General features: G+C 43.9%; 1 protein-coding gene across 3 annotated transcripts in view; it reads right to left on the bottom strand.

Annotated features, from left to right (window-relative positions):
* kdm6ba (lysine (K)-specific demethylase 6B, a) overlaps positions 1–25,280 on the bottom strand; it is a 103,271-nt gene that overhangs the window by 59,023 nt on the left and 18,968 nt on the right. For 2 of the 3 annotated variants that reach the window (XM_079586633.1, XM_079586634.1), the window contains one exon: positions 4,418–4,455. The gene's annotated coding sequence lies outside the window, so the exon portion shown is untranslated. Of the gene's footprint in view, positions 1–4,417; positions 4,456–23,150; positions 23,248–25,280 lie in introns of all 3 variants that reach the window. The other variant, XM_079586632.1, reaches the window with a different exon arrangement.

The raw sequence follows: 25,280 nt of genomic DNA, 5'->3' as shown, positions 1-25,280 counted from the left end.
AGGAAATTTACTAATCACCTTCATGGAACATGATCTTTACTTAAAATCCTAATGATTTTTGGCATAAAAGAAAAATCGATAATTTTGACCCATGCAATGTATTGTTGGCACAAATATATCGTGCGACTCGTGACTGGTTGTGTGATCCAGGGTCACATATTAGTGTTGCATTATATACAAGTGTTGCAAAGGAAAACTTTTGCTATGTGGAAAATGTGAAAAATAAACAAAAAAAATGTTCACCTCATTTGCACATTGGAGAGCAAACCAGGCTGATTGGGAATATCCCTCTTTTGGTTTGCAGGGAGTTAGTAGTGGATTTCATGACAGGGTGGAGTGATCCACAGGGGGGGGGGGTTATCCAGCAGGAGGTGCAGGAGGAGGGGAGCGGGTTTAACGGATATTTTTAGTAATGCTGGTTACACAGGCATGAACACAAACTGTAAGCAGCAAGAGGAATCATATAGCTTGCATACACACACTCAAACGTGATCACATTCACTGTCTAGTTCACGTGGCGTGTAAGATAAATAAACAGGCTCAGGAATAAACATCAGCAGGAACTTCAGCAGCCATGACCCAAACTCACAAATCCACACACGTTTTGCACAAGGCATTTACACACCTACTTAACCAGATGTGCAAACACAAATGCATGCTCAAGCACACAGCATGCAGGGACACTTCAAACCAAGACTTTCACACAGTTTAACCCGGGGGTCTCAAACCCAAGCTACCTGACAGTTCTCCATTAGGGACCAGTTACATAATTATATTTATATTACCACATATTAGACTACTGTTCGACAAGCCTGAGATTTACAGGATTACAGTAAAAGTCCAACCAAAGAAAATAAATGAATTTGCAGGTTGAATTTCTTGTGGGCTGGTAGTTTCATCTAATGATTATGTTAAAGGATTAGTTCACTTTTATAAAAACTTTTGCTGATAATTTAGTCACCCCCATGTCATCCAAGATGTCCATGTCTTTCTTTCTTCAGTCGAAAAGAAATTAAGGTTTTTGATGAAAATATTTCTCCATATAATGGACGTCAATGGGTCCCAAACTGTTCAAGGTCCAAATGACAGTTTCAGTGCCGCTTCAACGGGCTTTAAACGATACCAGACGATGAATAAGGGTCTTATCTAGCGAAACGTTCGGTCATTTCAAAAATAAATAAAAAAGTTTAAGTTTTATAAGCACAAATGCTCGCCTTGCTCTGTTCTGTGATGCGCGTTCGTGACGTCACGTAATACGCAATTACGTTGAAAAGGTCATCAAAATGTTACGAGAAATTTTTTCACCAAAAACGTTAATTTCTTTTCGACTGAAGAAAGAAAGACATGGACATCTTGAATGACATGGGGGTGAGTAAATTATCAGCAAAAGTTTTTTTTAAAAGTGAACTAATCCTTTAAGACTCAAGCTTGACTTCAAACGTCACTGTAGTCCAAAATGTGCAAATCATAATGCAATGCATGAATGCATTTGTTTATAGCTATGCTAGCAACCGAAACAGGGTGGAAATGAATATTGCCATTAGTAAATGCACAAACCAGATCTAAGATAAGCGAACAGTCCCAACTGAAAAAATCTTCTGTGAGGGTGTTCATCTTTATACGACACTGCTCGGATCAAATAAAAAGAGCAAGCATTCAAGCACATATGTGCCTCCGTCCCCACGGATCCTTGTTTTGCTATGGCAAAGATCAGAGACGCATATTTATTATGACCTCAGATAGACGGAAGAGCAGGAAGGGGGGAAAGTAAGTCCTTTAAAAAATCTGCTTCATATTTCCACCACATCTTGACCCACCGGGATCCCGGACATCAAAGAGTGTGTGAGTGTGTGTGTGTGTGTGTGTGTGTGAGCTCGGGCTCGTGCACCCGGATGCGTGTTTACTCAGCAAACACTTCAGTTCGGTTGCTAGGACACCTGTTCAGGACACATGCTGAAGCATGACAGGGCAGGATGAACTTTGACCTTTATGAAGGTGACCTTTTCGACCCTGCAGTAGCATGGCTTTTTTATGTGGTCAACTCTCCCATCTGATCTTTCACCTTTACCCTCTAGCCCTGAGCCACAGCTTGCAGAGTTAGTTGAAAAGTGTGTGTGTAGGATGGAGAATGTGTGTGTGTGTGTGTGTGTGAATGTGAGTTATGAGAATGTAAAAGGTGTAAATACTTAAAGTTCACATGCAAACAGGTGTGAGTGTGGTCTTTAAATACACAATAAAATAAACACACGTCAGTTTTTCATGTTTTATGTTCTATATACATAATGATTTTTACACTGTATATATTGATCCCCTAACCCTAAACTACTCTCACAGAAAACGTTCTGCATTTTTACATTTTCAGATAAGATCACTTAGTATGATTTATCAGCTGTTTTATGCTGTTATCAGCATAAAACCTTCTGCATTTTTACAACTTTTTATTACAATAATAAATAAAAAAACGAGGACACCCCTAAAGGAGATTTTGTCAGCTTTTCTGGGTACAAATTTGTCTCTAAAATATGTTAAAGAAGGACACAGACACACATAAACATGCAAAAAACTGATGCAATTAATATGCTTTCACATTTAACAATTTGCCATGAGTACCTCTCCCTGTCTTTCCCATGCACTGTGTGTACGTGACAATTAATAGACTTTGACAGATTCACACACACATTTATTGCTTGTACAGTATGTGTGTGTGACCTTGGCCCTGTTTACACCTGGTAATAACATCCGTCTCGTGTAATCCGGCCACAAGTGGTAAACGGAGACACATTGCAGTTTACCTCTTCCTATGCATCCACGATGTGACCAATGGTCAAGGTATTCAAACAGGACGGTTTCTGATTTCATGACTATATACGGTAATTTACTGTATCAGAGGATGTTAACGCATGTCAATAAGGCACATATTATGTTTTTTACACCTATGCTTAGTTAGCACTGAACTGTGATCAGCTCACTCTAGAAGAATACCAGCTTTAGACAGAGGATTTAAGTAGGTTGGTTAATAAACATTACAATAATAAATAACGGCATGTTTTGCTCTATGACAGGTCCATGACACGGTAAGCACACTGTTTAGTGTTCAGAGTCTTGCTCCTGAAAACAAGGCCTGAATGTGAGCCCAGAAATCCCACAGACCTAATAAACTGCTGTCGGATCTGATCTACAGACCCTATTAAGTGCTCACTATCAGCTGAGTCAGCCACACACACACACACACACACACAAACACGTACGCATGCACGCACGCACACACGCACGCACACACATCTGGATTCTCTTAGCTCACATACAAAAGAGTTAGTATGTGAAATGCTCTGAATGTGCAATATGTGTGTGTGTGTGTGTGTGTGTTGGGATGTTCAGTCAGTGCTTTGATATTTGCTGGAAGTTTGGAAAGGAAAGGCAACAAGTCCAAAGAGAATGAGGGACAGGGAAAGAGAGAGAGGAAGGGAAAAAAAGGGCCAAATACACAAACACACGGATGTGCACGGATGCATATTTATGGCTGCTGTTTACAAATGTGTGTTCAACTCCCTCGCTTCTGTCTTCACTGCACACACACAGGACCATAGAAAAAGAGTGAGTCACCTTTTAAGTTCAAAGGCCTGCCAAAAATGTAAAAATAGAGCGGAAGAGAGAGACAACCACAAAAACACTGACCAGAGACTGAGTCACTTCAGGCCACATCCATCAAACTACTGAGAAACACGGTCTCAGCCCACTTATTAGACAGAGACGTATGTGTCCCTCCCACCGTGGGCACCTATAGCTGAGGGGGCGTCGGCCTGTCTAATCTCCACCCCTGTCCCGTCCCGTCTGACTCCAGCGAGAGCGTGTGAGAGAGACAGCCTCTGAAGTCTTGGAAGTTTCTCTTTCTTTGGCTTTTACCTTAACCTTCAAACTCCCTCTGTGTCATTTGATTTCAGTCACTCACTCAGTGTACACTAGAGATGCACCGATTACAATTTTCTAGGCCGATTCCGATTTCTCATTGAGTTTGACCTGCCGATACCGATTTTAGCCGATTCCGATTTCATTTTTTCTGACCACTTTACAGCACACACACAAATATATATATTTTTTTTATTAAACACCATAAAATTTTACCCAAACTGAATAATAAAAACAAGTTTAAATGGGTACATTTTATATAAATATTTTTTGAGTCTTCAATTTCTTTTCTGACATACTCCAGTTCTTGTTAAAACACACTAGACATGCAAATTCTGTGCATTTTGGGCACTTTTTGTGTGAAATCATATTTATTTTGTGCATCAAAAGTGTGCTTTCACTTTAATTGATCACGTAAAAATCGGCCAATCCCGGTCACCCGCCGATCAATCGGTGCATCTCTAGCACAAACCCTACTAAAAAAGATAGTCCAAAAATGAAATTGACTTACCCTTATGTTGCCGTTCCAAACCCGGATGTTTCTTTCTTCTGTGGAACACAAAAAGGGAAAACTTTATGAATATCCAGTAGGACGGATTCATTACAATAGCGTTACATCATGACTCACTTTAACACTTAATAAAGCAGACAAAAGAGTCCATGCAGCTTTTTCCAAGCGCACGTTCACATTATCACACAAAGATTTCACGCGTTTCAGAAGCTCTGCATAAAGATCCAGAAGTGCAGCACCATTTACATGCAAAAGTTCATTTATTTCAGTAATTCAACTTAAAAGGTTAAACTAATATATTATATAGACTCATTACATGCAAAGTGAGATATTTCAAGCCTTTATTTGTTGTAATTTTGATGATTATGGCTCTTACAGCTTATGAAAACCTTTTCACAATACTCTAATTTTGAATTTGGGGTTTTCATAAGCTGTAAGCCATAAGCATCAAAACTATAACAAATAAAGGCTTGAAATATCTCACTTTGCATGTAATGAGTCTATATAATATATTAGTTTCAGCTTTTAAGTTGAATTACTGAAATAAATGAACTTTTGCTCGATATTCACATTTTTCGAGTTTCACCTGTAAGAGTGAATCTAACAAATAGAAAGATGATGATTACATTTACATTTATGCATTTGGCAGATGCTTTTATCCAAAGTGACTGACATTGCATTCAAGGCATACGTTTGAACGGTTCATGCATTCAAACCCATGACCTTGGCAGCGCCGTGCTCTATAGAAATGCCTAAAAGTAATGAAGTATACTGTAGAGTATAATGTGGTGAATGGTGCAGTTGTGATTAGTCAAATGCACTTCATGGTGAAAATGCTCGTCTTGGCAAGGCATTAAAACTGTTGGTTTGCCTTGAATGAAGAAAAAAATTTAAAACGACTCACTGGTCTCAACATATTTATAAATTAAATTGAAAACATATCCTAGATTAAATATATGGTAAAACTTATACTTAAAAACTATATTTATAAAAATACTTCAAAGCAAGATTAGAGCTGGGTTAAAAATATTGATTTCTCGATTTTAATCGATTCTCATTTTGATGAACCGATATCGATTCATAAACTACAAGAATCTTTAAGCAATTATCAGGTGATGAATGAACGGATAAATTGAAATATAAATTGAATAAATTGATAAATGAAACAATAAATACCACTTTGGCGCTCTTTAACGTGGCGTGACAGATCGCTGTAGCCTCGCCGTTCAAGAGACGCGACAGGTGAACGGATCATCTCTTCCACTTTACTACTAGTTACAGCATGAAATAAACATGAATGAACATCTCGAGGCGTTATTTTTTACTGTTCTTCAATATTTAATGCACGTTTGACTAAATCCATTATGTTTTATGACAGCCACTATTTAAATTTTTATATTTCAAAACAAGTAGAGACATGATTATGTCATTAAAAAGTTATTATTATAAAAACGTAATTTTAAAAGTATGTAGCCTATACAAAACAGTTCATTTTAACCCCTAATATTATAGTGATGTACCAACTGGCGTTCCCTCTATAGTTTACAGCAGAAGTTGAGAATATTTTCCATGTACTGTACTCTATCGGATCGAATTGCAAGCTTGTGAATCGAATTGTAAAATGTGTGTCAATATCAAGCCCTAAGCAAGATACCATTGTTTATTTGATTTGACAAAGGAATGTGTTTAAAAACATTAGTTTTTGCTGCAATAACACAGATTAACAGTATTAACTACTGAAATATTGAGACAACAACCCTATTCCTTTTTTTGGGCAAAACTACTGTAATGTACGGCTTACTGCTTTATTTCAAAACACGTTCATAAAAGTTCACACACGCAGATAAAGCAAGAGTGTTTTCTAAATACATGTTGAGTGAGGGAGGAGGGATGACTGCAGGAATCTGTGTGTCGTGTGTGTGTGTGTGTGTGTGGTTATGTGGTGATGTGTTGAGTGCGGATGGGGGGTTTCACTGCCGCGGGGGAAGGGAGAACGTCTGGACGCAGAGGTCATGAGGGTTTAGGGTGTCTTAAAGTTTTTGTACGCAGACAGACACACACACACACTTCACACTCACTCAGACGTGTAAGGTCATGTTACTGCCCCGATTCCGCTATGCATGTAAACACCTTCACCACAGCTCTGCTTGCTTATAAAGACAACTTATAACATAAATGAAGTTTTCTTGCATTGTCAGGTTTTATAATGAGCAGATTTCCGATAGCTAAGAGAAGTTAGTTGTGCATGTACACACTGATATTACAGTAACAGTGATGACAGAAAGAGTCGAAATGTACACTACCATTCAAACGTTTGGGGTCGTAAGATATTTCAATGTCTTTCCTGTTCATCAATGCTGCATACTATTCTGAAATAATATTACAATAAAAGAAAAGAAAAATCTTTTTGAATAATATATATTTTTTAAGTATTTTTACTTCCTGTACGGCAAAGCTGAATTTTCAGCATCATTACCGTACTACTCCAGTCTTCAGTGTCACATGATCCTTCAGAAATCATTATAATATGATGATTTGCTACTCAAGTACCGGTAACTTAAAAGCTGCTTATCGAAAGCATGATAAAAAAAATTATTAATACGTTTCATTTATAAATTTGTTTATATAAAGTACAGCCTTTATTTGAAATATATCTTTTGTAGCATAACGAATGTTGTTACAGTCCCTAAATTCACAGCATTCATGCTGAATAAAATAAATATTTCTTACATTCTTTAAAAAAAAATCTCCTCAAACTTTTGAACAGGGCTGTAAATAGTAAAAAAGAAAAGAAAAAGGGAATGTAAACTGCTGAAAAGTTTCAAATAGTTCAGCACAGACACGTATATACATGTACATATAAACACAGAATAATTTTAAGGTGCATTTCTTGTGACGGGTCTCAATAAAAACTTTTTTTGTTGTTGTATAGATGTGTATACATGTGTGTTTCTGTGGTCTGGACTCATTATAGGTAATGATCCATCTTAGTGAGAAGAACCTAATTAAACACTATGGAAGACCACACATGACCAGAACCACCCTGAGCTCTCTCTCTCTCTCTCTCTCTCTCTCTCTCTCTCTCTCTCTCTCTCTCTCTCTCTCCCTCTCTCTCCCTCTATCCCTCTCTCTCCCTCTATCCCTCTCTCTCCCTATCCCTCTCTCTCTCTCCCTCTCTCTCTCTCTATCCCTCTCTATCCCTCTCTCTCTCTCTCTCTCTCTCTCCCTCCTTCCCTCTCTCTCTCTCTCTCTCTCTCTCTCGCTGTGGGTGGTGCACGGGGCGGTACTGGAGCTTAGATGCTGGTACCGCTCAGACGGGCATACAGTGAGGGCAAAGAATTCATTAACCAAAATACTTAGGAGTTTGATGTGAGGCCACACACAGCGCGAGACACACACACTGCCACACAGCTGCAGCGCGTGCGGAGGGTTGTGCGAGCCGGAGATAGAGCAGGCCATCAAAGTGAAATGATATCAGAGAGAGAGCCAGCGTTTGGGGGTTAAGAGAGCTGGATGGAGACCAGCTTTGTCCTTTCAGACCTCGAGGGGACTCTGACTCAGGCAGCAGATCTGGCCCCAGGCCAGGCCACACGCAGGGGCCGTGCGCGCAGGAAAACCCCCGGCTAAATCGGGGATCACCAGGCCACGCTAGGCAGACACGCTTGTGCCCTGCAGCACTGCACGATACAATAGCATGCAGATCGACTGGGTAATAGAGTTAAGAAAATGCATCTTGATATTTTTCAGCCATTGATGATATTCAATATCTTGAACAATCTTGATATTTATGTATTTTGTAGCTTTTAGTATGAATATGTTAGCCTTAAGGTTGTGAATAAGCTGGTGTGTTCCAAAACTATAACAAAATTCGCATTTAGAAGATATAAGCATTCAAAACACGGATTCACAGATCACAGATTTTTATGACATCACCTTTTTATTTCTTTTTATATAATCCTCTTCTCATCATCTGTCCAATCAAATGCTCTCAAGAATTTAAAGCGTCCTGCCCCCTATGCCATAAATAACACCTGGCCAAACGACCGTTGACACGTCACGAAGCAATATGGGTTGGAGATGTGTGTTCGGTTGGAGATGTGTGTTCGGTTGGAGATTTGTGTTCGGTTGGAGATGTGTGTTCGGTTGGAGATGTGTGTTCGGTTGGAGATGTGTGTTCGGTTGGAGATGTGTGTTCGGTTGGAGATGTGTGTTCGGTTGGAGATGGTTGGAGATGTGTGTTCGGTTGGAGATGTGTGTTCGGTTGGAGATGTGTGTTCGGTTGGAGATGTGTGTTCGGTTGGAGATTTGTGTTCGGTTGGAGATGTGTGTTCGGTTGGAGATGTGTGTTCGGTTGGAGATGTGTGTTCGGTTGGAGATGGTTGGAGATGTGTGTTCGGTTGGAGATGTGTGTTCGGTTGGAGATGTGTGTTCGGTTGGAGATGTGTGTTCGGTTGGAGATGTGTGTTCGGTTGGAGATTTGTGTTCGGTTGGAGATGTGTGTTCGGTTGGAGATGTGTGTTCGGTTGGAGATGTGTGTTCGGTTGGAGATTTGTGTTCGGTTGGAGATGTGTGTTCGGTTGGAGATGTGTGTTCGGTTGGAGATGTGTGTTCGGTTGGAGATGGTTGGAGATGTGTGTTCGGTTGGAGATGTGTGTTCGGTTGGAGATGTGTGTTCGGTTGGAGATGCGTGTTCGGTTGGAGATGTGTGTTCGGTTGGAGATTTGTGTTCGGTTGGAGATGTGTGTTCGGTTGGAGATGTGTGTTCGGTTGGAGATGTGTGTTCGGTTGGAGATGTGTGTTCGGTTGGAGATGCGTGTTCGGTTGGAGATGTGTGTTCGGTTGGAGATTTGTGTTCGGTTGGAGATTTGTGTTCGGTTGGAGATGTGTGTTCGGTTGGAGATGTGTGTTCGGTTGGAGATGCGTGTTCGGTTGGAGATGTGTGTTCGGTTGGAGATGCGTGTTCGGTTGGAGATGCGTGTTCGGTTGGAGATGCGTGTTCGGTTGGAGATGCGTGTTCGGTTGGAGATGTGTGTTCGGTTGGAGATGTGTGTTCGGTTGGAGATGTGTGTTCGGTTGGAGATTTGTGTTCGGTTAGAGATGTGTGTTCGGTTGGAGATGTGTGTTCGGTTGGAGATTTGTGTTCGGTTGGAGATGCGTGTTCGGTTGGAGATGCGTGTTCGGTTGGAGATGCGTGTTCGGTTGGAGATTTGTGTTCGGTTGGAGATGTGTGTTCGGTTGGAGATGCGTGTTCGGTTGGAGATGCGTGTTCGGTTGGAGATGTGTGTTCGGTTGGAGATGTGTGTTCGGTTGGAGATGTGTGTTCGGTTGGAGATGTGTGTTCGGTTGGAGATGTGTGTTCGGTTGGAGATTTGTGTTCGGTTGGAGATGTGTGTTCGGTTGGAGATGTGTGTTCGGTTGGAGATGCGTGTTCGGTTGGAGATGTGTGTTCGGTTGGAGATGCGTGTTCGGTTGGAGATGCGTGTTCGGTTGGAGATGCGTGTTCGGTTGGAGATGCGTGTTCGGTTGGAGATGCGTGTTCGGTTGGAGATGCGTGTTCGGTTGGAGATGTGTGTTCGGTTGGAGATGCGTGTTCGGTTGGAGATGCGTGTTCGGTTGGAGATGTGTGTTCGGTTGGAGATGTGTGTTCGGTTGGAGATGCGTGTTCGGTTGGAGATGCGTGTTCGGTTGGAGATGGTTGGAGATGTGTGTTCGGTTGGATATGTGTGTTCGGTTGGAGATGTGTGTTCGGTTGGAGATGTGTGTTCGGTTGGAGATGCGTGTTCGGTTGGAGATGTGTGTTCGGTTGGAGATGCGTGTTCGGTTGGAGATGCGTGTTCGGTTGGAGATGCGTGTTCGGTTGGAGATGTGTGTTCGGTTGGAGATGTTTGTTCGGTTGGAGATGTGTGTTCGGTTGGAGATGTGTGTTCTGTTGGAGATGTGTGTTTGGTTGGAGATGTGTGTTCGGTTGGAGATGTGTGTTCGGTTGGAGATGTGTGTTCTGTTGGAGATGCGTGTTCGGTTGGAGATGCGTGTTCGGTTGGAGATGTGTGTTCGGTTGGAGATGCGTGTTGGAGATGTGTGTTCGGTTGGAGATGCGTGTTCGGTTGGAGATGCGTGTTCGGTTGGAGATGCGTGTTCGGTTGGAGATGCGTGTTCGGTTGGAGATGCGTGTTCGGTTGGAGATGTGTGTTCGGTTGGAGATGCGTGTTCGGTTGGAGATGCGTGTTCGGTTGGAGATGCGTGTTCGGTTGGAGATGTGTGTTCGGTTGGAGATGTGTGTTCGGTTGGAGATGCGTGTTCGGTTGGAGATGCGTGTTCGGTTGGAGATGGTTGGAGATGTGTGTTCGGTTGGATATGTGTGTTCGGTTGGAGATGTGTGTTCGGTTGGAGATGTGTGTTCGGTTGGAGATGCGTGTTCGGTTGGAGATGTGTGTTCGGTTGGAGATGCGTGTTCGGTTGGAGATGCGTGTTCGGTTGGAGATGTGTGTTCGGTTGGAGATGTTTGTTCGGTTGGAGATGTGTGTTCGGTTGGAGATGTGTGTTCTGTTGGAGATGTGTGTTTGGTTGGAGATGTGTGTTCGGTTGGAGATGTGTGTTCGGTTGGAGATGTGTGTTCTGTTGGAGATGCGTGTTCGGTTGGAGATGCGTGTTCGGTTGGAGATGTGTGTTCGGTTGGAGATGCGTGTTGGAGATGTGTGTTCGGTTGGAGATGCGTGTTCGGTTGGAGATGCGTGTTCGGTTGGAGATTTGTGTTCAGTTGGAGATGTGTGTTCGGTTGGAGATGTGTGTTCGGTTGGAGATGTGTGTTCGGTTGGAGATGCGTGTTCGGTTGGAGATGCGTGTTCGGTTGGAGATGCGTGTTCGGTTGGAGATGTGTGTTCGGTTGGAGATGTGTGTTCGGTTGGAGATGCGTGTTCGGTTGGAGATGCGTGTTCGGTTGGAGATGCTTGTTCTGTTGGAGATGCGTGTTCGGTTGGAGATGCGTGTTCGGTTGGAGATGCGTGTTCGGTTGGAGATGCGTGTTCGGTTGGAGATGCGTGTTCGGTTGGAGATGCGTGTTCGGTTGGAGATGCGTGTTCGGTTGGAGATGTGTGTTCGGTTGGAGATGTGTGTTCGGTTGGAGATGTGTGTTCGGTTGGAGATGTGTGTTCGGTTGGAGATTTGTGTTCGGTTGGAGATGTGTGTTCGGTTGGAGATGCGTGTTCGGTTGGAGATGGTTGGAGATGTGTGTTCGGTTGGATATGTGTGTTCGGTTGGAGATGTGTGTTCGGTTGGAGATGTGTGTTCGGTTGGAGATGCGTGTTCGGTTGGAGATGCGTGTTCGGTTGGAGATGCGTGTTCGGTTGGAGATGTGTGTTCGGTTGGAGATGCGTGTTCGGTTGGAGATGTGTGTTCGGTTGGAGATGTGTGTTCGGTTGGAGATGCGTGTTCGGTTGGAGATGTGTGTTCGGTTGGAGATGCGTGTTCGGTTGGAGATGCGTGTTCGGTTGGAGATGCGTGTTCGGTTGGAGATGTGTGTTCGGTTGGAGATGTGTGTTCGGTTGGAGATGTGTGTTCGGTTGGAGATGCGTGTTCGGTTGGAGATGCGTGTTCGGTTGGAGATGTGTGTTCGGTTGGAGATGTGTGTTCGGTTGGAGATGCGTGTTCGGTTGGAGATGCTTGTTCTGTTGGAGATGCGTGTTCGGTTGGAGATGCGTGTTCGGTTGGAGATGCGTGTTCGGTTGGAGATGCGTGTTCGGTTGGAGATGCGTGTTCGGTTGGAGATGCGTGTTCGGTTGGAGATGCGTGTTCGGTTGGAGATGCGTGTTCGGTTGGAGATGTGTGTTCGGTTGGAGATGTGTGTTCGGTTGGAGATGTGTGTTCGGTTGGAGATTTGTGTTCGGTTGGAGATGTGTGTTCGGTTGGAGATGCGTGTTCGGTTGGAGATGGTTGGAGATGTGTGTTCGGTTGGATATGTGTGTTCGGTTGGAGATGTGTGTTCGGTTGGAGATGTGTGTTCGGTTGGAGATGCGTGTTCGGTTGGAGATGCTTGTTCTGTTGGAGATGCGTGTTCGGTTGGAGATGCGTGTTCGGTTGGAGATGCGTGTTCGGTTGGAGATGCGTGTTCGGTTGGAGATGCGTGTTCGGTTGGAGATGCGTGTTCGGTTGGAGATGCGTGTTCGGTTGGAGATGCGTGTTCGGTTGGAGATGTGTGTTCGGTTGGAGATGTGTGTTCGGTTGGAGATGTGTGTTCGGTTGGAGATTTGTGTTCGGTTGGAGATTTGTGTTCGGTTGGAGATGTGTGTTCGGTTGGAGATGCGTGTTCGGTTGGAGATGGTTGGAGATGCGTGTTCGGTTGGATATGTGTGTTCGGTTGGAGATGTGTGTTCGGTTGGAGATGTGTGTTCGGTTGGAGATGCGTGTTCGGTTGGAGATGCGTGTTCGGTTGGAGATGCGTGTTCGGTTGGAGATGTGTGTTCGGTTGGAGATGCGTGTTCGGTTGGAGATGTTTGTTCGGTTGGAGATGTGTGTTCGGTTGGAGATGTGTGTTCTGTTGGAGATGTGTGTTTGGTTGGAGATGTGTGTTCGGTTGGAGATGTGTGTTCGGTTGGAGATGTGTGTTCTGTTGGAGATGCGTGTTCGGTTGGAGATGCGTGTTGGGTTGGAGATGTGTGTTCGGTTGGAGATGCGTGTTGGAGATGTGTGTTCGGTTGGAGATGCGTGTTCGGTTGGAGATGCGTGTTCGGTTGGAGATTTGTGTTCAGTTGGAGATGTGTGTTCGGTTGGAGATGTGTGTTCGGTTGGAGATGTGTGTTCGGTTGGAGATGCGTGTTCGGTTGGAGATGCGTGTTCGGTTGGAGATGCGTGTTCGGTTGGAGATGCGTGTTCGGTTGGAGATGCGTGTTCGGTTGGAGATGTGTGTTCGGTTGGAGATGTGTGTTCGGTTGGAGATGTGTGTTCGGTTGGAGATTTGTGTTCGGTTGGAGATGTGTGTTCGGTTGGAGATGCGTGTTCGGTTGGAGATGGTTGGAGATGTGTGTTCGGTTGGATATGTGTGTTCGGTTGGAGATGTGTGTTCGGTTGGAGATGTGTGTTCGGTTGGAGATGCGTGTTCGGTTGGAGATGCTTGTTCTGTTGGAGATGCGTGTTCGGTTGGAGATGCGTGTTCGGTTGGAGATGCGTGTTCGGTTGGAGATGCGTGTTCGGTTGGAGATGCGTGTTCGGTTGGAGATGCGTGTTCGGTTGGAGATGCGTGTTCGGTTGGAGATGCGTGTTCGGTTGGAGATGTGTGTTCGGTTGGAGATGTGTGTTCGGTTGGAGATGTGTGTTCGGTTGGAGATTTGTGTTCGGTTGGAGATGTGTGTTCGGTTGGAGATGCGTGTTCGGTTGGAGATGGTTGGAGATGTGTGTTCGGTTGGATATGTGTGTTCGGTTGGAGATGTGTGTTCGGTTGGAGATGTGTGTTCGGTTGGAGATGCGTGTTCGGTTGGAGATGCGTGTTCGGTTGGAGATGCGTGTTCGGTTGGAGATGTGTGTTCGGTTGGAGATGCGTGTTCGGTTGGAGATGTTTGTTCGGTTGGAGATGTGTGTTCGGTTGGAGATGTGTGTTCTGTTGGAGATGTGTGTTTGGTTGGAGATGTGTGTTCGGTTGGAGATGTGTGTTCGGTTGGAGATGTGTGTTCTGTTGGAGATGCGTGTTCGGTTGGAGATGCGTGTTGGGTTGGAGATGTGTGTTCGGTTGGAGATGCGTGTTGGAGATGTGTGTTCGGTTGGAGATGCGTGTTCGGTTGGAGATGCGTGTTCGGTTGGAGATTTGTGTTCAGTTGGAGATGTGTGTTCGGTTGGAGATGTGTGTTCGGTTGGAGATGTGTGTTCGGTTGGAGATGCGTGTTCGGTTGGAGATGCGTGTTCGGTTGGAGATGCGTGTTCGGTTGGAGATGCGTGTTCGGTTGGAGATGTGTGTTCGGTTGGAGATGTGTGTTCTGTTGGAGATGTGTGTTTGGTTGGAGATGTGTGTTCGGTTGGAGATGCGTGTTCGGTTGGAGATGTGTGTTCGGTTGGAGATGTGTGTTCGGTTGGAGATGTGTGTTCTGTTGGAGATGTGTGTTTGGTTGGAGATGTGTGTTCGGTTGGAGATGTGTGTTCTGTTGGAGATGCGTGTTCGGTTGGAGATGCGTGTTGGGTTGGAGATGTGTGTTCGGTTGGAGATGCGTGTTGGAGATGTGTGTTCGGTTGGAGATGCGTGTTGGAGATGTGTGTTCGGTTGGAGATGCGTGTTCGGTTGGAGATGCGTGTTCGGTTGGAGATGCGTGTTCGGTTGGAGATGTGTGTTCGGTTGGAGATGCGTGTTCGGTTGGAGATGTGTGTTCGGTTGGAGATGTGTGTTCTGTTGGAGATGCGTGTTCGGTTGGAGATGCGTGTTCGGTTGGAGATGTGTGTTCGGTTGGAGATGCGTGTTCGGTTGGAGATGTGTGTTCGGTTGGAGATGTGTGTTCTGTTGGAGATGTGTGTTTGGTTGGAGATGTGTGTTCGGTTGGAGATGTGTGTTCGGTTGGAGATGTGTGTTCGGTTGGAGATGTGTGTTCTGTTGGAGATGCGTGTTCGGTTGGAGATGCGTGTTGGGTTGGAGATGTGTGTTCGGTTGGAGATGTGTGTTCGGTTGGAGATGCGTGTTCGGTTGGAGATGTGTGTTCGGTTGGAGATGCGTGTTCGGTTGGAGATGTGTGTTCGGTTGGAGATGTGTGTTCTGTTGGAGATGTGTGTTTGGTTGGAGATGTGTGTTCGGTTGGAGATGTGTGTTCGGTTGGAGATGTGTGTTCGGTTGGAGATGTGTGTTCTGTTGGAGATGCGTGTTCGGTTGGAGATGCGTGTTGGGTTGGAGATGTGTGTTCGGTTGGAGATGCGTGTTGGAGATGTGTGTTCGGTTGGAGATGCGTGTTGGAGATGTGTGTTCGGTTGGAGATGCGTGTTCGGTTGGAGATTTGTGTTCAGTTGGAGATGTGTGTTCGGTTGGAGATGTGTGTTCGGTTGGAGATGTGTGTTCGGTTGGAGATGCGTGTTCGGTTGGAGATGCGTGTTCGGTTGGAGATGCGTGTTCGGTTGGAGATGTGTGTTCGGTTGGAGATGTGTGTTCGGTTGGAGATGCGTGTTCGGTTGGAGATGCGTGTTCGGTTGGAGATGCTTGTTCTGTTGGAGATGTGTGTTCGGTTGGAGATGCGTGTTCGGTTGGAGATGCGTGTTCGGTTGGAGATGCGTGTTCGGTTGGAGATGCGTGTTCGGTTGGAGATGCGTGTTCGGTTGGAGATGCGTGTTCGGTTGGAGATGTGTGTTCGGTTGGAGATGTGTGTTCGGTTGGAGATGTGTGTTCGGTTGGAGATGAGTGTTCGGTTGGAGATGTGTGTTCGGTTGGAGATGTGTGTTCGGTTGGAGATGCGTGTTCGGTTGGAGATGCGTGTTCGGTTGGAGATGCGTGTTCGGTTGGAGATGCGTGTTCGGTTGGAGATGTGTGTTCGGTTGGAGATGTGTGTTCGGTTGGAGATGTGTGTTCGGTTGGAGATGAGTGTTCGGTTGGAGATGTGTGTTCGGTTGGAGATGGTTGGAGATGTGTGTTCGGTTGGAGATGTGTGTTCGGTTGGAGATGTGTGTTCGGTTGGAGATGCGTGTTCGGCTGGAGATGCGTGTTCGGTTGGAGATGTGTGTTCGGTTGGAGATGTGTGTTCGGTTGGAGATGTGTGTTCGGTTGGAGATGTGTGTTCGGTTGCTCAAACGTTAAGTACGAATTGCAGTCTGTGAGGTAAACTAAACGCTATTGGCTATTTGAAAAGTGGGAGGAGCCATTCAATGTTTCAGAGGAAATCATACAAAGCTGCACGTTCCAAGGCACTTCAGTAGGCCTTTAAAAGTATTTCTATTATGACAACTCTCAGAAGAGTTTAGCATGGCAATGGATGTGACAATGTTAATGTATTTGGTCTTGGCGGAATGGAACTTCTACGCTGCTGCTATTGCTACTGCTATTTATTATTGCACGGAGACTTGATACTGCCAATACTCACCCGACACACTGCTGTGAGCATGTTAGACATACTGCTGCTGCACAATAGCATGTGTGAAATACCCGTAGCAGATCTATCCAGGTGGAGCTGGGGAAGGTCGTTAAGTGCACAAGACTGTAGGGCGTCTCATTTTAGTGTAGGGAGGGACACACCAAACCGACGCCACAGAACTAGCGCTGATGAAAGCCGACTGTGTTGTCGGCTCACGTCGCTTATGTCAAGGAAAAAAAAGCTGCACTTGAACACAGAGAGAACTACAGCCGACTGTCAACTAGCATGCGTGTTCTGCGCCTGCGTGTAAATGAGACAACTGTCTATTTCTGCAGATATATTCATCATTCAAAAAGGGAAACCGACGCTGCAGATACACAAAGCAGCGTGTGCTTACCGTTTTGAATATCAATCCTGCTGATCACTTTCTTTATTCCACTCCGCTCATGATAATATTAACCCAGGAACACTCAGGTAAGATGAACGGGACAGCCTGTAGCATTTTGACTTCTTTGCTATTATTCTCGTGCACGGACTCATTCACTAATGCCGAGTTCACACTGAACGATTTTGAGCCAGATTTTTTTTGGAGGGTCGCCGACAAATGCCCGAAATCATAGGTAAATCGGTGCTTGTTCACGTGAGTGACAATCACGCAGTGTGAATGATCAAAGACGCGATCTGAGAGAATCTTAGACGAGTTGCTGATGCCGGTGAGATATTTGGCATGCTAAATATCTGGACCTGACGGCGATTCATATTCCTGCTGTGTGAAAGTGTTCTGACTGAAAAATACCTCGGCGATGATCTACAGCCAATGAGAGAGCGAGAAACAGGACAGCGGGAAGTTCGGGGAGGAGTTATAGACCAGAATATCAGTATTTTAATATATCAAACAGAAATAAAGCACAAACATTTGCTTGACCAGCAGCCACAGCAGCACACTGAAAAATTATTTATGAACCAACCATTTCCTCCTGCATAATCAGTTTTTTCCCTCCCTTTTCGATGCCAATCAGCGCACAGGCAATTTGGATCGCAAGCTTCTTGCGGGCTATCATTTTTAAAAACAATTTCAGTCTCTCGTGTTTGGTTGTGAAACGTAGTTTGCGGACCAGACAGAAGTTGTCGTAAAGTCATGCAGTGTGAACACAGCAGTGACTGAAAGCTGCCCTAGATAGTCGTGCAGTGTGAAAAGAACAGTGACCCGACTACTTTGACAATCGTTCAGTGTGAACTCGGCATAAGCAGAACAGCCAATCAGAGTTCTCTCTCTCACTGACGGCCCGACGCCGACTCTAGATGCTGAATCGGCCCCAAAAAACCTCGATGGGCGATCGTCGGCTTGGTGTGTCCCGGGCTTTAGGTTTCAGAAGGGAACTCGTAAGCTTTGCAGTCAATATGTGCCCTCGATACACACTTTTGACGAGCCCAGACTGAAGTGAGCTCCGCAGCAGACCTCTAGACAAAACGTCACAAAAGTGTGGACTTGGAAGTCGGAACAAGATTACGAGGGCTTAGTGTTCCATTTGGAACAGGACCTGTGTGACCTCACGGCTGTTGACATGCAGAGATCACATGACCAGGGAAATAGCAGACCTCTCGCTATTAATGAATCCTGAAGACAACTGCTCACTGTCCAAGCACAAGCTGAAGTGGCCTTCTGATTGTAACTGTGCTCTCCAATGAAAGGCACAGTGGCGGTGCATGGTACAGTCAGAGATAATAAAACCATGGCACTGAATGATTACCATGGCATTTACATGGTGCTCCAAAACACTTCAAAGAATACATTTATGCATTTGGCAGACGATACACATTCCCTGGGAATCCAACCCATGACCTTTCTAGCATCATGCTCTGTATCAGTTAAGATATAGGATCAATTATCATAGCATATGTAAAAAATGAGAATGAGAACTAAAATGAATAAAAAAATCATACAATTGCTTTGGTAAATGTAAAAAACCCAAGGTATTATTAACTGATACTTTTTCGTTAAATGAAGATTTATATAATTTTTTAGAACAAACTTTTTTGGTTCTTGCTGAAGCTCAAATGTGATGCGTAACACAAGAATGAACCTCATTGGTTCTTGCTGAAGCTCAAAAGTGATGCGTAAACACGAGAATGATCCTCATAGGTTCTTTCACGTCAAGCGAACATGCTTGAGCTTCCGTTTACCACAACTGATGTGTCTCTTTAGAAAATTTGGACTAAACCACTCAATTCATATGGATTAGTTTCACGTTCTCTTTATGAACTTTGGTTTCAAAGTGTCAGTTGCGTGGCTGCCAATCCGAGGGACAGAAACCTCTCAGATTTCATCAAAATGATCTTCATTTGTGTTTTTCGAAGATGAACTTGTTTCATTTTTGAGTGAACTATCCCCTTAAGCCAAGATCCTCTAGCAAAAGTAAAAAAAAAAAACGACTTAGAATGCAATAAATAAAATGGATAGTATGTCATTTTTGACTTATAAGCGGGAATCAAAAGCTCAAAACTACAGAAGGACAGATTCAGTTTCAGTGCCTGAAGACAGATTCCTTGATTTCAATTGCAACACTGTTTGTCTGCCTGTCCCACCATTTTTGTCTTTTTTCTCTCTCTCTCTCAATCTCTCTCTCTCGCCACCACAATATCTTTGTGCCGGAGGGCATAACAGCCAGTAGCCATTTTTCCTTTGACAGAAACCGCCCATATTTCCATAGGCACCATTTCATGATGGCAGTGCCAATAGTGTCCGTGTACTGTTGCTGGGAATTACATCATCGCATTGCATGTTACTGCTCTGGGTTTTTAGGACAAATGAGTGTTTATGAGTCTGTGCGTGCGTGTGTGTGCAAGGATTAATGCTTTGTGCCTGGGCAAGTGACCTCTGTATTGAATAGACAACCCAAAGAGATCAAGTTACCCCATTTCCCCCCTTTTCTCCTGCTCTGTCTCTCCGTCTCTGTCGGGTGTAGAGTTTCTCCAGGCTCCAGACAGAGGCACTAATAGGGCCTTTACCCCCAGACACCAACAACACAGGGGACAGAGAGACAGACTGACAGAGAGAGAGAGAGAGAGAGAGAGAGAGAGAGAGAGAGAGAGAGAGAGAGAGAGAGAGAGAGAGAGAGAGAGAGAGAGAGAGAGAGAGAGAGAGAGAGAGAGAGAGAGAGAGAGAGACGGTGGGGCGTGTGCGTGAGATGGAAGGAAAGTGTGTAATTGATGGCACACCTGCATGCTATCAGTAAAAATGAGAGCCATGAGTGCGTGTTAAAAGAAGAGAAACAAGAGAAGGAGACGTGTGTGTGTGTGTGTGTGTGTGTGTGTGTGTGTGTGTGTGCAGTATATTCAGCTATTTGAACTCAAAAGTGCACGTGAAACGTGCAGTTGCATGCTTTTTATCATGTTCCCTACGACCTACAAGAATAAGTTTGCGACTGCAGACACAAACTAACAATGATTCCACTTCCTGACAAACATTTCACTCTCTCCTACAACTGCCTTTTCAAGATGTTCTTCTAGCTATGCCTCATGGGGCGTCCCCTCATCCGTACCCCCAAATCCCTCATGACCCCTTAAGAGTCTCTGACAAAGCAAACTCCTCCCACGTGACCCCTGTGGCCCTGTGTGCAGTAAATGAAGTTATTATTAATGACATCACGATGGTAAGAAACTAAACTAACAACGACAATAGAGCTGCGTCTGAAGTCGCATACTTACCTACTATATAGTATGCGAAAAACAAATCAAATGCAGTAATAACTATACAACAAATGAACAACCAGGCTCTCTATCGACATCTGTGGTTGAAACATAAAATTGTGACCATGCTCTGGCACTGAAGTAAATCACATATCTGCCGCTATAGTAGCCAAACTTTTGTTTCCTCAGTTTATGAACAATAAATATGCAATGGCAGAACCCTAAAATTAATCAGCTCTGAATATAAAGCATTACTGTAGAAAGTTCTGCATAGTTTTGCAGCATTGAGCCAATCACACACATATGTTGATTTTCCAATCTGAGGTGAAGTTAGCACTGAGTGGATTCTGCACGCTCACAGATACTCTCATTATAACAGACAGTTATGTAAATAAGAGATTCGTTGTGCAGTCAGCTTAATTATATATAACGGAACCGTGTGCGAGTTTTGTTGGATAGCATATACTAGTGTTTTCATGAGTGGATAGTTTTCTGATGAGTAAAAGTGCCCTAAGAAATGACCAATATTTAAATGATCCCAGCTAGAACCATCCAAACACACACGGCAAATGTAAACAACACAATGGGTGGAAAGAGAAAAGTGTCTGATTGTATAATTCTAGGGTTTAAACTTCTATATGCGTCTCTATATCTGCTGGCCAAACAGACCGTGCACATTTGCGTACAAAAACACACAGAAAATCACCCACACACACAGACGAGATGCAGAGAGAAGGGGCTCCACACGAGAAGGTGGGTAGGTTAACACATTCCTAGATAAAACTGTTACAAAAGACTCGAACAGGTTCCAGGCAGAGTCTGTGTGTGTGAGATTAATGGTTACAGTATCCCAGGTAAGTGTGTGGGAGTGTATGAGACCTCTACAAGGGTCAGCAGCTACAGCATAATATCACAAACGAAACGGACACACACACACACACACACACACACACACACACACACACACACGCACTTCTGTGTTTACATGTGAGAGTGAAGTAATCTGGTGACAGTTTGAAAGGAAGGAAAAGAAAGTGCTTTCATGGCACACATTGTATATTTTACCCACTGAGTGTCTCTCGCTCTTTAAACCACACACACAATACTCTCTTCCCCCGCTGGGACTAGCAGACAGACGCAGAACGCTGACACTAAACCACACACACACACACTCGTATAAGTATACTCCACTCACTCACCTGGAAACAGCTGGCAGGTGTTCCAACACCAAAACACAAACGCACACAGTCTCTCTCTCTCTCACACACACACACACACACACACACACACACACACACACGCACACAGTCTCACACATGCACACAGTCTCACACACACAGACACACAGGTTTTGTTTTTATTCACAAATCCCATAATCCATCCCATTTGGGAGGAAATCTCTCAAAACTTTCTCCTAGAAAGCAATGAGATTTAATAGAGAGTAAATTGAGACACCGCAGGATTGTCACATGCGTCATCTCCAAATTTTCAGAAGAGATCTACACAACGTTACAAACTGTTCCCAAGTACGCAATCTTCAATCTAAAGAATTTGAATCAGTCCTGTAGAACTTTAGGAAAAACATCAAAGAAAGTTGACAACCTTTGATCTGCAGATTCAATCTGTACATTCAAACTTGCCATATCGTGATCGTTCACATGACGTGAGGGATTAGTGAACTAACATCACCCAATGAAAACACTGCAAAGAACTAAATCTACTGAGCAATGAAAGAGCAACATCTGAGCCATAACATTTTCCACTGGGATTAGACCCCACAACTAAAAGCACTCTGGCTTCTGAATCTGTGTGTTGTGGCTGTTATACAGCGGCAGTCTGTGTGTCACATATTCCTGATGGAACAGCAGCAGAGAGAGAAATACAACCATTCTGAACTCAAGGACTCGGATGAACTCTCCAGGAGAGAGAGAGAGAGATAGAGACAGAGAGAGAGAGTCCTGCACAACTAACCTGGAAGAATATCTGCCTTTCACACACACTGATGCAGAATGTGTCATACAAACGGGAAAGATGGAGACAGAACATTCTCTCCAGCTACTGTTGAACAAAGAGACAGACAAAGAGAGGCAGAATGAATCTCAGACAGTTTTATGGGGGAAAATGAGTCGGGGGGGATCAGTCACCTGAGGAAAGGAGGGAATGTGAGAGCAGACAGATGAAAGAAACGTTACACACGTAGCCTGTCTTCTGTAATTCACAAGCCTCCAGTCAATCTGCCATCGTCTACAGGGACCCTGTCCTTCACAGTCCTTTATTACACACACACACACACACACACACACACTTCTCTCTTCCATCTTTCCGGCTTTAGACACTCATTTTCACTCCTTTCATCTCTCTCTCGCTCTGCGAGACGCATTAAGGTGAGCAAAGAAGTCAAATAATGTCCCGCCACAGCAGTCAGTGCACAACACTCACAGAGAAACACACTAACAGTGAGATCACATTACACTCCCTCACTTTTCTGGAGTTTGTAACAATGACACATTGAATTAATCCAGCATGAGCTCCAGAAAAACAACTCAGTGTTTTTGTCCTATCCATCATCTCTGTCTGTCTATCTATCCATCCGTCAATGTATCTATCCATCCATCCATCCATCCACCCATCTATTTATCCATCTATCTATCTATCCATCCATCCATCCATCCATCCATCCATCCATCCATCCATCTATCTATCTATCTATCTATCTATCTATCTATCTATCTATCTATCTATCTATCTATCTATCTATCTATCTATCTATCTATCTATCGATCTATCTATCTGGTTTTAATGGCAGAGTACTACTCCTGAGTTCTGTCAATGAATGACAACTGCACATGCTGTCTGTCAATCAAACTGTAGTTAAAGTGAGAATTGAAAGAATTTATTCTCTTAAACTGTCACTTCATCCAGATGCACCGATACACACGCGCGCACACACACACACACACAAACACACACACGCACATCCTTCAGTTGCACAAATGATAATTGCCATCCTGTCTCACCTGTGGACCTCGTCTCTCTCTACTCTTCCTCTTCCTGTCGCATTCTCTCCGTCTCTCTCCTGCCATCTCATTTTCCTTTCCAGAGCAGAGAGTGAGTCTGAGAGGCGGGGAGAGAGAGAGAGAGAGAGAGAGAGAGAGAGAGAGAGAGAGAGATGCAGCTGCATTATGTGTATTCAGGACAAAACATGAAAACTAAAAATAACTAATAAATAAATAAATGTGTACAAGCCAAGATACTGTATGCTAGTAGAGACTCAAGTCTGTATGTGATTGACCAACTTTGACCAAAGCAAGCTATATTTCACAGCACTGGATATTTTTACGTTATAGAGGATGTCTGTGCATGAGTTTTTTTTATGTGGGTTTCCACACACATTATATATGACATTTTAGGAAAGGTTTTATGAAAGAAATTCAATGTTTTTACGAATAAATGGCAAGCAATAAGAGATCACAACCACACAGTTGCTTTCAGTCAAGTCCACATGTCAGTCATCTTAGTCACAAGCTTATGTGTGCTTCGATTTACCTCAATGGAGAAAAAAAAGATTGTATTCAATTCAACCCCTGATAAATGTTGCTGTATTTTTCAGTTAATGTGCAAATTCTCTATAAAATGTGTTTGGTTCTAATATCCAAAAAGGTGGGATTTCGATTTCTAAAGCTGCTGTATTGAGTGTTACAATTTGTCCCATACTTTTCAAAGATGTATCCTCTGCAAAAGTCCAGGAGCTCTGTGTGTGTGTTTGAGAAAGTGCTGAGCTGTGTTGTAACCTGATCTGCATCAGTGTTACAGAAGAACTCACTGACCCACAGTACAGTAATGCATACATTCAGTCAGTCCATAACTTCACCAATCTGCCTGCAGCACTTCATGCAACTAACCAGAGGAACCAGAACATGTTCGATCGTCCTTAGACTCCAGCGCTCTAACAGTAGGTGTTCACTCTGCTCAGAATAACTAGAAAACAAGAAAAAGAGGAGGGCGCACTCAGTATTAAGATACATGTATTAGAGCTGGGCTTGTGCCAGGAGAGAGAGAGAGAGAGAGAGAGAGAGAGAGAGAGAGAGAGAGAGAGAGAGAGAGAGAGAGAGAGAGAGAGAGAGAGAGAGAGAGAGAGCTTTGATCTAATCTGCCGTATCTCATCAACACACTCTCCACTTCAAGCTTTAACACTCCTCCAAGTGTCATTGTTTTCAGATGGATCAGAAGACTATGGTAATGTGTGTGTGTGTGTGTTTGTGTGTGTGTGTGTGTGTGTGTGTGTGTGTGTGTGTGTGTGTGTGTGTGTGTGTGTGTTTATGTTGTGCAATAGAGAAACTGGAATCTCACATTAGCAGAATGAGGAAGCTGCCATTAGAGAGAGCGGCTAACATAGCTAAAGAACTATTAGCAAAGGCTACTTGGGAAAATGTGAGCAAATAGTCTTCCAGTTGCTGTGGTCGGATCTATCTAATATAGTTTTAGTTAAGCTGAAGAATGTTATAATACTTTATCCTGTCAGAGACATAGTCTTCTGGACAGTGGTCCAAAATTGCTTTGGGAAACCCAAGTTTTCAAGTTCCTAGCTTTCCTGATGTTCCTCCTTTCTCCTGTCCTATCACTTTCTGTCCAATAAAGACCAAAACACAAACTTATCCATTTGGGACTTTGAGCATCGTGACCAGCCCAACCCAACACAGCAACACTGTCCTAACCCATTTTCTTCACAGGAGTGTTCGGGAAATCAGTCATTAATATTGCAATTCTGTTTGGTGACACTAGAGGTGCAGAAATTCATCTTTAAATGAAAATGAAAACAATTAAAAATAAAGACAAATAAATTTGTACTGTACCATAGCACTCAAAACACGTCTCCTCCGTTATATTGTAATTTCCTGCTCGTCCGGCACTTTGCAACAACACACACGGCATGATTCTGAAACGACTTTCAGCGTGTTTCCTATAACAACGTCTGATGTTCTACGCTTTACGTGGCGTGAGAAAGTCACATAAACCAGATTTCCAGAAATCCGAATCGGATTTCAAACTACATGAATGGAGCTCCAAAACGGATTTAAAAAAAATTGCATTTCATGTGATTTCTGGCCGTTCACACCAGCTAAATCTGATCGGATATGCACAAAAAA

The sequence above is a fragment of the Phoxinus phoxinus genome, assembly GCF_949152265.1.
Source record: "Phoxinus phoxinus genome assembly, chromosome: 2".
NCBI lineage: Eukaryota > Metazoa > Chordata > Actinopteri > Cypriniformes > Leuciscidae > Phoxinus > Phoxinus phoxinus.
This window is presented reverse-complemented; position numbering and strand designations above follow the sequence as displayed.